Source organism: Triticum dicoccoides, chromosome 6A (genome assembly GCF_002162155.2).
Source record: "Triticum dicoccoides isolate Atlit2015 ecotype Zavitan chromosome 6A, WEW_v2.0, whole genome shotgun sequence".
NCBI classification, from domain to species: Eukaryota; Viridiplantae; Streptophyta; class Magnoliopsida; order Poales; family Poaceae; genus Triticum; species Triticum dicoccoides.
Window position 1 is genome coordinate 312,604,786 of NC_041390.1, and position 11,624 is coordinate 312,616,409.

The 11,624-nt window shown below is 45.9% G+C and overlaps 2 long non-coding RNA genes across 2 annotated transcripts; one reads left to right on the forward strand and one right to left on the reverse strand.

Moving 5' to 3' along the window:
- Positions 1-5,475: 5,475 nt before the first annotated feature.
- On the reverse strand, positions 5,476-7,136 carry LOC119316827. Its single transcript, XR_005153331.1, has 2 exons — positions 6,407-7,136; positions 5,476-5,776 (listed from the first exon to the last, which is right to left on the reverse strand). It is a non-coding gene; the product is annotated as an uncharacterized LOC119316827 (long non-coding RNA).
- A 213-nt stretch (positions 7,137-7,349) lies between these two features.
- Positions 7,350-8,708, forward strand: LOC119316828. The gene is made up of 2 exons (XR_005153332.1): positions 7,350-8,134; positions 8,258-8,708. It is a non-coding gene; the product is annotated as an uncharacterized LOC119316828 (long non-coding RNA).
- Positions 8,709-11,624: the final 2,916 nt, after the last annotated feature.

Here is an 11,624-nt window from a genome sequence, read left to right on the forward strand (position 1 = left end):
GTTTGCTTTATATTTATTGTTTCTTTCCCCTTTTCTCTCCGGTAGACCCTGAGACCGATGCTGTCCCTGTGATTGACTACATCGACGACTACACTTCTTCCTTTTCAGCAGAGCTTCCAGGGAAGCCCCCCCTTTGATCATCCTGATATCGCCCATTCCATTCTCTCATGCTTGCATTAGATTTTGCTGCTGTTATTGTTTGCTCCTATTCTGCTGCATAGCCTGTTTATCGTAACCTGCTATTGTTACCTACCTGCTTATCCTAAACTGCTTAGTATAGGTTGGTTAGAGACCCATCAGTGACCCCTTCACTTGACCCGACTGCCCCGCTGGATTATCAGAAGACCCGATCAACGGGATTGAAGGCCAGGCCCCGACACCTCACGTCACATCACGCCCCTTTGTTGCTCGACTCTGCAGAGTTACCATCGAGTGCCGAGGTTGGAACCTCATACATTACTCCTGATGAGATCTCTGTAGAGTAGCTATTCGGTTGTGGTCATCGATGGTGATTTCCTCCTTAACCACTTCCGATACGACTCTGTCATGCAACCCCTCAAGTGTGAACCTCGAGGGTGGTTCCTCTTACGTTCACCTTGATGTTTACATCGAGTGGAAATCCGACAAGGCTGATTCCTCAGGTTTTCCCCCTTGGTGTTAACCACACGGTTACTATGGTTACTATGACTTTGCACTGGACCCTGTTACTAAAGACGGGTTGGCCCTGAGGGGTACCCGCGCGAGCTTAATTGCAAGGATGTGGAGTCGGACGGACCTGGAAGGTGCCCGCGAGATAATTACGAGGCGTGGCCAGGCATTCCTTGCCCTTGCCGCAAGTCCTCGAGACGGGGCAACGGGGTCACATCTTTCGTGAGTCTCTGCTTGTTACCGCGTGTTCCTAATCCACTACGATTTGGATATTTGATCCGACGGGCCTCTGGCCTGATAGCACTGACCGCGTTCTGCATCGTATGCATCAGCCGAAGCTTAATAGACGTCAGTGACTGAGCGGCGCGCGCCGGGTTGGACTGCGTAAGCACCTGCCTTGTTGAAGGAGGTAGTTAGGTCTGCTCACCGGCCGCCCACGCAACATGCAGGAGTTACCGGGGAGATGGCCCATGACCCCTGGGGGCATAGGTTTAGTCCGGCGTGCTGACCTCTCTATTAAGCCTAGGTCAGGTTGCGGCGTATTGTTTGGCCGAGGCCGGGCATGACCCAGGAAAGTGTGTCCGGCCGGAGTTAATTGAGCGTGGTGCGTAAGTTGGTGCACCCCTCCAAGGAAGAAAACATCTATCGATAGCCTGTCCTACGGTAACGGACACTTGGAGTTGTATCCCAATCGATACAACTAGAACTGGATACTTGAGATGAGACCTGGATATGAGTATTGGATTGTGATGATAACTAGATAGTATGGCTCTGGGGTTGCTTTCTCGCAGGGAGTCGAGAGAGGATCTCTGGCCGAGGTTGATAACACTTCTACTACTTTACTTTATGCTACTCTACTCCCTCCTATTGCTGCAAGATGGTGGGTTCGAGAAGATGCTAGTCTTCGATAAGCTAGTCTTTCCCCCTTCTCTTCTGGCATTCTGCAGCTCAATCCACATATACAGCCTTCCTTTGATAATGTTGCATATGTAGTTTAGATCCTTGCTTGCGAGTACTTTGGATGAGTACTCACAGTTGCTTTGCTTCGCCCTTTCCCCCTTCTTTCTTCTTTCTGGTTGTCGCAACCAGATGGTGGAGCCTAGGATCCAGACGACACCACCGACGACTACTACTAGCCCGAGGGTGCTACTACTACATGGAGGCCGCCGACGACCAGGAGTAGTTAGGAGGCTCCCAGGCAGGAGGCCTTGCCTTTTCGATCGTTGCTGCTTTTGTGCTAGCCTCCTTAAGGCAAACTTGTCTAACTCATGTTTGTACTCAGATATTGTTGCTTCCACTGACTCTTATGTATTCGAGCCCTCGAGGCCCCTGGCTTGTAATATAAAGCTTGCATTTTTTTAATTTGTGTCTAGAGTTGTGTTGTGATATCTTTCCGTGAGTCCTTGATCTTGATCGTACACATTTGCGTATATGATTAGTGTACGATTGAATCGAGGGCGTCACACTGATGGACCTCCTCGCGCACCTTCCCTGCGCGGCCATCAGCCGTCAAGTCGAGGATGGGGAGGAGGCGGGACAGGGGAGCTGGCTTAGCCGCGGTGGTGTGGGTCCAGGCGGGACGCGATGGAGGCGGATCCCGCAGGATCCAGCTACAGGAGATGTCGATGTGGGGGCAGCGCAGCGGGGGCCTGGGGTGGGGCGGCGGTGGCAGGGGCTTGGGGTCACGTGATCGAGCAGAGAGAGGGGGTTTGAGCAGGGGTTACCGTGCAAGGAGGGGTTCGTCAAGCAGGCGAAGGAGCAACACTCCTGTTGAATCGGGTATCGGCTGCTTTTAGAGGACACCCACAAGAGTTGTTCGCCCACGATCCTCAGGCAGTGCAGTTGTCCGGGTGTTGCAGTGCAGTCACTCTGGGGATGCTTGAATCACTCGTCCGAGATGGATCGGGTGCAGTTCATTCCGTCCCCCTGCCCTCGGCGAACTGTGAGGAGTGGAGGGGAGATCTATGTGCACCCACCAACGGCTCAGTGGAGCAGAACGCAGGGACGGACGAGGGGATATGGAAGAGTTGAGGGGGATTGAATTGAGATACATAAAGAATGCCATGGAACCGCACGCTTCTGCGTTGCCACACTGCATCTGGAAGAAACCTCCCCGTGGGGAGGAGGAAGCAGGAGGCGTTGGTGGGCGGTTGACGGCACGTGCGCTCCACATTGTATGGGTGTACCAGGCGGATTGCAGGGGTGCTGGGGATCCGACAACTATACGAGCTGGAGTTCAGGATCATGCGGATCCTCAGAGCATGGGAGGTGGTGGGTCGCATGGCCGTACTTGATGGAGGCGCTGGATCTAGTGCGGGGAAGGCCATCCGCCGGCTACCTCGAGCACCTCGAACCTCCTCCGGATGCCCCCGCACAGGAGCCTCCGAGGAGAACCGAGGTCGCCGGCAAGGGGGAAGGAGCACCGACGGCGGACGGATCTGGGGCCGGGAAGTGGGTGCCCGACGAGCCCCCGTTGTGCTTCGGGGGGACAACGACGTGGGGTCCTCACCTGGACCGTGCGGCGGAGGTGGGCTAATGGCGCATCGAATGGTGGTTGTGGCGGCGCGGCGGGAGGTGGTGGCTGGGCGGCGCAGTGGGAGGTGGTGGCCGGCGGCACGCTGGGAGATGGTGGTCGGGCAGCGTGGCGGGAGGTGGTGGCCAGTGGCGTGCTGGGAGGTTGCGAACGGGCAGCGAGGTGGGCGGTGGGTGGCGGCGTGCTGGTAGTTTGCGGACGGGCGACGCGCTGGGAGGTTGTGGGGGTCGGGGGTAGCCGTTGACCAGGGATGTAGGAGTGGGTTGAGTGGTGGGGGTAGGTGGTAGCGAGGTGGGTGGGTGGTTTCTTTTTTATTGCATGTGTGGTCCGGTTCGGGTGTTCTTTGCAGTGCGGAAGTGTTATGAGAATAAGGCTAGGTGTTCTAAACGGCTAATCCAACTGAGGCAAATGATATGGCGTTGGAAAGCTTATGAAAATGCGCTACTTTCTCCTGTTGAAAGGTTTTTCTAATTTTGAACGGTTTAAAAGTAATCTAGAAAACGGTACAAGTTCCACCGAGTTTGTATTTTGGAGCTAATTTTTTAACCTTACGTTCGAATGCAGCAAATTATATGGTGTTGGAAAGCTTGAGGAAATGCGAAACTTTTTGGTATATATTATTTCTCCCAATTCATTACGATTTTATGTCAATTTTGAAAATGGCTAAAACGTATTTTCACTGTAATTTTACAACTTTTATCGGAATGGGGCAAATCATATACCGTTAGAAAGCTACAGAAAATGCAAAACTTTCCGTGTTGATGGTTTTCTCTAATTCCTAGCCGTTTTCAAGTAATTTCAAAAACGGTGGGATCATTCGTTCTGCCTTTATTGCGAAACAGATTCTTCAAAAATGCACCGCGTGAAGAAGTTGAACTTCTCGGCATGTGTACTTGAACTTCACTCTGTTTTTTCACGTGCTTTTCTTGCTCGTAGCTCTTCATCCACTGCTCGTAGCTCTCCATCCACTCATTGAAATTGAGCAAGCGATACACTGATGGAAAGCTGTTGTAAGCACGCAACTTTCCCATGTTGATCATTTTTTCATACTCGCGACGATTTAAAAAGTTTTTCATCTGAAATTCATTTAGTGTAGTTGGTGAACTTCCTGCTGTTTTCACGTTGAACTTCCGTGACATATTTTCGTTTGTAGTTTTGTCATCCATTTCGCCAGTGTTACACAAATGATATTCCTTTTGTACAAACCTCTCTCACAATATTTTTTTAACTTTCTCTGTCCGAGGACTTGAACTTACACAAATGATATTCCTGCCGTTTTGAAATAAATTAGAAAATGACGAGATCATGATTTCTACCTTCATTGCGAATGGAAATGCACTGCGTGAAGTAGTTGAACTTCTCGGGCATGTCTGTTTGAACTTCACTCTTTTTATGATGTGATGTTTTTTGCAATGCGTGAAGTAGTTGAACTTCTAGGGCAAGTCTGTTTGAACTTCGCTCTGTTTCACTTTATTGTATTTTTCTTATATGAAATACACACCATGTAGTATGTGAACTTCCGGTTGCTATCACCTTGAACTTCTCTCTGGTTTGAGAAAATTATTTTAAAACACAAAAAATAACATAATTTTTTATGTATTTTGGACATCTAAATACACAGTGAACCTTTCTCACAAGAATTTTTTAATTTTATTTTAATTTGAACTTCTTCATTTTATTCTTTAGTAACGAGAAAAAATATGAGGTTTTTATAAAATTTGAACTTCTCTGCTTTTTAAATTTGAACTTCTTTGTTTTATTATTAGAAGAATATGGTTCTTAAATAAGCATCAAACCTTCTTTTTTGAATTAAACTTCATACTAATTTTTTTTGTAGAAAACCGAGGAGTCGAGGAGATCACCACACATGACTAGATAGAGGAGTGCAAGTGAAGCAACCTTTCTCTTTAGAAAATCAACAACCAAAACTTCAAAAATCAAAACAAATTGAACTTTAGAAAGGGAAACAAACTGAACATCATACGGCTCTACAACCTTTCTCATCATGTTTTTCTCTTTTTTAAAAATAAAGATATTACTGTACATCAGAGTGTTTACTTTTATAGTTGGAAATAGAAATTTATGTTCAGAGGGAAGAGAATATCACTTAGTGTTTTGTTCCTGAGAAAACAATTTTTTTAGTCATAAACACAAGCAGCTTTAGAGAGCATACTTTTTTGTTCTTACTAGATAGGAATTTCAAACTTCTGCCATTGGCGTATTTGAAATTACACATATTCTTTCTTTTTTGCATAGAATCAAACACGTGATTACGCAGTCTGACAAATAAGAAATAGCAAGCCATGGGTTCTTGTTCGCATCTAGGAAAAAATACTTGCAATCAAGCATGTACATGAATTTGTTCCGATTAAATCGCCTCAATCAGAAAGAGAGAGAGGGAGAGTAAGAGAGAGTAGTGCAGCCATGAGGAGTAACAGGCGAGTTCCGCCAGCGGGACCCAGGAGGCGGAGGTGCAGCAGGGGGACCTCCTCCGATGAAATCCGGTAGTATGTGAAGAATCGCGCCGTTGCGAGCCGGGAGATCGGGCAGAGGCGTGCAGCGCCGGGGCCATGCCAGAGAATGCGGCGGCACTACCTGGAGACAGAATACAGGTTTGAGAACACATGAATGCACAGAGCAAAAAATTGAGAAAAATGATCAAGAATAAAAAGAACACAATCATCCATTATGCAAAACAAGACATGGCATCAAGATTTTAGAAGAAAAGTAGAAGCAATTCATCTCGTGATAGTGCTGGACTATAGGCTTGCCCCTCCCGTTGCAGGCAATGGTAATTTAGAAAAGGTTCAAGCACGAAGTTCTCCCTTAGGCCTCGGACAGGTCGCCGCTTAGGCTTTGGCAGATCGCCGGCAGCGCGAGGTGACTGGTCATGGTGAGGGATCCGGCAAGCAAGGACCGGGCCCTTTTTCTGGTGACTTTGTGCTGCTGAAAACTACTGTATTGATGCCATGTTGCAAGCACAAACCGGCAAGCACGAAGTTCAGTCCTGTATCCAGCATCAACAAACAAAATTCAATAGCAGCACTCCTCCTAGCATTAACACGAACATGTTGTGGGCAACAAACACCAACAGAAAGAGAGATGGAGCAGCATCAACAATATACACATGAGAGAGATTAGAACAGCGGCTGTAGATAAGATGAATATCAAACAGCCGCGATCCCTCACTATTAACTTTTGGGCATTCTTGTATCTGAACTTTACAGTGAACAAGAGGAAGTTGGATGCCATGGCTCATGGCCACCATCGCGCCCTGCTTCTCCTGTCGACGCCCTGCCCCATCTGTAATGATCTGCATCTTCTTCCTCCTCCTAACCACCACCACCAGCAGCAGCGGTGGCCGCTACACCACCACCAGCGGATGTCACCGGCGAGGCACATACAAAGAAGAAGAACGAGAGGATCTCGCAGCCGCTGCAGGAGGTGGAAGAGGAGCGGGACGCGGTGACCGAGAGATGCATCAAACACTATGGGCTCCCCATAGGCGGCGCGACCATCACCTGTACCGGTGAATCTGGGAGAGGGTCGCGGGGGTGCGCGTTGTGGATTTGGCAGCAGGGCAAAGGGAGGGACGGGCGCGCGTCACCACGGCACAGCACGCGAATGAGGGCGGCGGCTCAGGTGGCCAGCAGCAGGTGGGGCATTGGGGCGAGCGGGCCGGCGGTAGGTGGTGCGTCGGGGACGGGGCAGCGGTGGGACGCCCGTCAGGCCGAGGAGTGGGATGGGCGGAGACGGGTGGCGTGCTTGGGCCGAGGGGCGGAGGAAGGAGGTGCTCTGGAGCCAGGGCGGCGGCGGGAGGAGGTGCGCCGGAGCCAGGTCGTCGGCGGCGGCGGAAGGATGGGGCAGAGCCCAGACGTGGTGCGAGAGCGAGAGGTGGTGGTGGTTGGGAAGTTCGTGGGGTGGGGACTGGGGAGTGGGCCGGTCGAAGGGGCTGGATGGGACCGGTGAGGTTTTTTTCTTTTGCGTTTTCGGGAGTTCGGGAAGATCCTGTCCGTCCTTATAGGTGCGTTGTGATCCAAATAACTATTCTGATACCAGGATTAGAATAGTGGTACTCTTTATATATATAGGACAACACTATTTAAGTCTTAGGATTAGAATAGTTATATGGATCACAACGCCCTGTATAGAGCCTGATTAGGTGTTCTCGAACTCAAAAAAACCTAGCCCGCCCCACAACTCTCCCGACAGCCTGACCCACCTGCCCACCTTCTCCCCACGACCTTCCCAGGATCCATCCCACGGCCTTCCACCGATCCCGCCGCGGCCTCGTCCCGGCGCACCGCCCCCGCTCCCGCCTCCTTCCGACGTGTCGCCGTCCCTGCCTTCTTCGCTGTGCCGCCGCCCCTCCCCCCGCGGGCACCTTCCGCACCCGCGTCCACCTTCATCCGCCACCCGCGTCGACTGCCCCCGCCCCCGAAACCGGTCGACGCGCCGCCTCCGCCCGTGGATCCGGCCAGGGTGCCTCCTCCTCCTCGGCCGCTGCGCTGCTTCCACCCCCCGTATCCGGCCTCCACGACGCCTCCTACCCTAGATCTGCCTGCGGGACAGCTCCCGTCGTGCACACCTCCCCAAACCACCTTCCACCATGCGCGCCCTTCCCGGAAATCTTGCTGCCGCGCGCGCCTTCCCTGGATCCCCCGCCTAGCCGGATCCCGCTTCAGCCGTCGCAAGCCTCCACGGATCCCGTCGGCGCCCTCCCTTCGGCGTGCCCCTGGATCCCGCCGTCACATCCTGCCGGCATGCCCCTGTCCCCCCACTGCTGCTAGCCACCGCGGCGCACACCAGATTCGTCCGCCGCCATGGACAGCCACCTGCTAGGCGAATCACCAGCATCTTCGTACTAGGAAAAAAACTCTAGCAGTGTTCAGTTATTCTGATTTCTTTCAGCAGTTCAATGTATGTTACACAAGAAGAAGAAACTAACAGTAGGTTGTAGATGTTCTGTTTTGTGATTTTCGTAGACTTGCAGCAATTTAGATGTTTGCAAGTCAAACATAGTTCTCTTTGCTTCTGTTGATTTTCTTGGCTCATCAGGATTGTACTCTTTGGCAGGTCAAACAGAGTTCTCGTGGTAGGTCAAACAAAGATGTCTGTGGAGCCGTCTCTGCTAGTCGACATCCCCATCTACCACACATTATGTTCCTGTTATCGCCACAAAAACATAGCACAACAAGACTAAAGTGCTAGTCGTCCACCTCCTCGAGCACCTCTTTGCTTCCTCTTTGCTTTTTGAGAAATCTACACGAACCCTATATTGTGCCATACTTCTACTAAATTTATTGTCCATCGTGTTCCTGCAGCCTCTCACTCATATTCGTGTATCTCATTTCATAGCTTGGATTTTGTAACTTGTTAAGTTTATTGTGCATAACCTTTAGAAAGATACCGAAAAAGGTGTGTTATGGACCTAGTAACTCCTTCCCTTTTTCCATTCATGCATGTTTTTTCTCTTCTACTACATATTCTGGTTCAGAAAGATCAGTTGGTTATTGTTTCTCTTCTACTACATATTCTAGTTCAGAAAGTTCGGCTTCACGCGGGCTGAAAGTTCAGCTGGTGGGGCACTGGCAACATCGACGTTTCGCTATGTGGTGTAGGCTATGGCAGTAGCACCATTTTCCTCTTAATTGTACCTTTTACGTTTCTGCTACTGCTAACAGAGGAGAATAATGGCCAGCACCGAGCCACTGTTGCTACCGCTTGTGATTGATTGCACCACTTACCAGGAAGAAGACAAAACGAAAAAAAATGATGGAGTAAAAGAGATAAAAAAAGTAGTGTGCATACATGGTGTGGATAACAAATGTGTGGTGTTTGAGAGGATAAGGAATGTATGCTACTATTCAATGATAAAACTAACTTGTGGTTGAGAGCAAAAGGAAACGTTCTATTTGACTACTCCTCACGGTCAACTACAAAAGCTTGTATTTTTAAACTCCGATTCACACTAGAACTTTATAAAAAGGAATTCAAATTTATTGCTCTAATGTTATTGCCTGCTCTAATGTTTTCATTGCTTACAGTTCAAAAACAAGAATGGTTAAAGTTCAAAATATGAAATACTTGACAATAAAGAAGAAAAATAACATTCAAACAAATCAAAAACTTCGGTGAGATCAACAAGCAGATTTCATTCAATCTCTCACTTCAAAACACATGGAAAAAACCATGTAAAAATTAAACGAGAAGTTCATCATTAAAAAAGACGAAGTTCAAATGAGAACAAAAGGAAGAAAGTATCACTAGTGAGCACGCCTTCGTGCCGGTCATTGCATACCCTTGCATGATGAAGATGGTCGTGTGACCCTTTTTCCCAAATGGATTTTCCCTACTTTCAAAAATAACCTATAGGTCGAAATTTAACTAATGGATAAGTTCGTTGTTTATTTTAGAAACCAAGAAGCTCAACTATAAAAAAAATGAGAAGTTCAAAAAATACAAACGAAGAAGCTCAAAAATAATAATGGAGGAAGAAGTTAAAAATCAACTTAAAAAAACATTTCAAAAATAATATATAAATGATTTTCCCCGTTTTAAAATACTAGAAGTTCAAATTAAAATAACAGAGTGGTTTGATGTTTATAAGAAAAAGAGAATTTCCCGTTACTAACCAAAAACTACGAAGTTCAAATTTTAAAAATGGTGAAGTTCAATGCCCATAAAAAATCAGAATTTTCTCGTTATTAAAAGAATAAAACTCAGAAGTTCAAATTTTAGAACATCTTGATGGTTAGATGTGTGTTAAAACCATGTGAGTGTATGTGTGTGTAGGTGCGTGCCAACACAAAAGTTTCGATGAGGGAAAGGTAATAAAATGAAAACTAAAAATATTCATCGCAACAAGTTCCCCCCAAAAAGGAACACATCATCAAAATATCCACATGGCCAGGAAAATTAAAAAAAAACTGATTTCCCCATTCTATAAAAACTAGAAGTTCAAATTAAAAATAACGGCATCGTAACATTGTTTTTATACAAAAAGCATTTCCTCGTTACTAACCAATAAAACTAAGAAGTTCAAATTTAAAAAATGGTGAAGTTCGATGTCTATTAAAATATCGGATTTTTCACATTATTAAAAAAACCAAGAAGTTCAAAATTTTAAAACAAAGAGGTTAAAACAACTTGATTTTCCTCGTTACTAAAGAATAAAACTAAGAAGTTCAAATTAAAATAACAAAGAAGTTCAAAGTTGATAAAAATCTCAGATTCTCGTTCAAAAGAATAACTAATAAGTTCAAACTAAAATAACAAAACAACAAAAAAAGTTTTAAAAATATTTTCCATGTTTTTTTTAATTCGGATTTTCCCCCATACAAAAGTTTAAACCAATAAGTTCAATTTTAAAAAATAGAGTAATTCAATGTACATTAAAAACTCAGTTTTTATCGTTACTGAAGATTAAAACCAAGAAGTTCAATTTCAAAAACTTGGAGAAGTTTGATATTTAATTAAAAACACAATTTTTTTTGGTTACTAAAGAATAAAACAAATAAGTTCAATTCAAAATAACGAAGAAGTTTGATGTTTCTAACAAAACTACAATTTTTATATTTCTAAAAATACATAAAATAAATTCAAATAAAAAAGTTAGAGCAATTTGATATAGAAGTTCGATGACTATAGAAAACTCAGATTTTCCTCATTATTAAAGAATGGAAACAAGAAGTTCAAAAATAAAAAAAACAAGAAGATCAACTTTAAGAAATATAACGCTTCAAAATTTCATAAGAAAGGATTAAGAAATTTTGATGCCCCAAGACCGGCACTCCAGATGCCTTCCATCGTTTCCAAGATTCGTCATGTGATTTGTTTTGCTTGTTGCATTCATCATTGCATATTTTGCATTGCATCATATCATCATGCCATCATGTCATTCATCTTTGCAACTCAAATAAATAAATCATATGGATCTTCGATCCATTTAAATTGAGGAAACTCACATGGTGGTTTCTCTTTAAAAATACCCTCCCTATATTTAGGGAGCTATTATAAAATATTCCATTTTTCGGAATCGCCCATTAACACATGTGCAAAGATAACCCCATGCCTTTTCTTTCTCAATTCCTCGTCTCCAAACCTTGCCGATAATTCTTTCTCCATTTTTTTTGAGGCTCCACCAAAAGTCTCAATATTTTTTGGACCTTCCCAAACCTCACTTCCTATTCAAAACATTTGAATTTAAATCAAATGAGTTTGAATTTAAACTTTCGGCCTTGGCCACTTCTATTTTCCTGGTTCAAACTCATTTTTATGAGTCCGGGGAACTTAACCGCATGCCCAAATTCTTCCTCTAACCTTCTCTTCTCTCTTTTCCTTTCTCTTAATTCTCTGTTAATGAAAAGAGAAGGAAATAGGGGAGAGGGAGAAGAGAGTCCAGCCCAACTGGGCCTCTCACCGGCCCAACCTTCCCCACAGC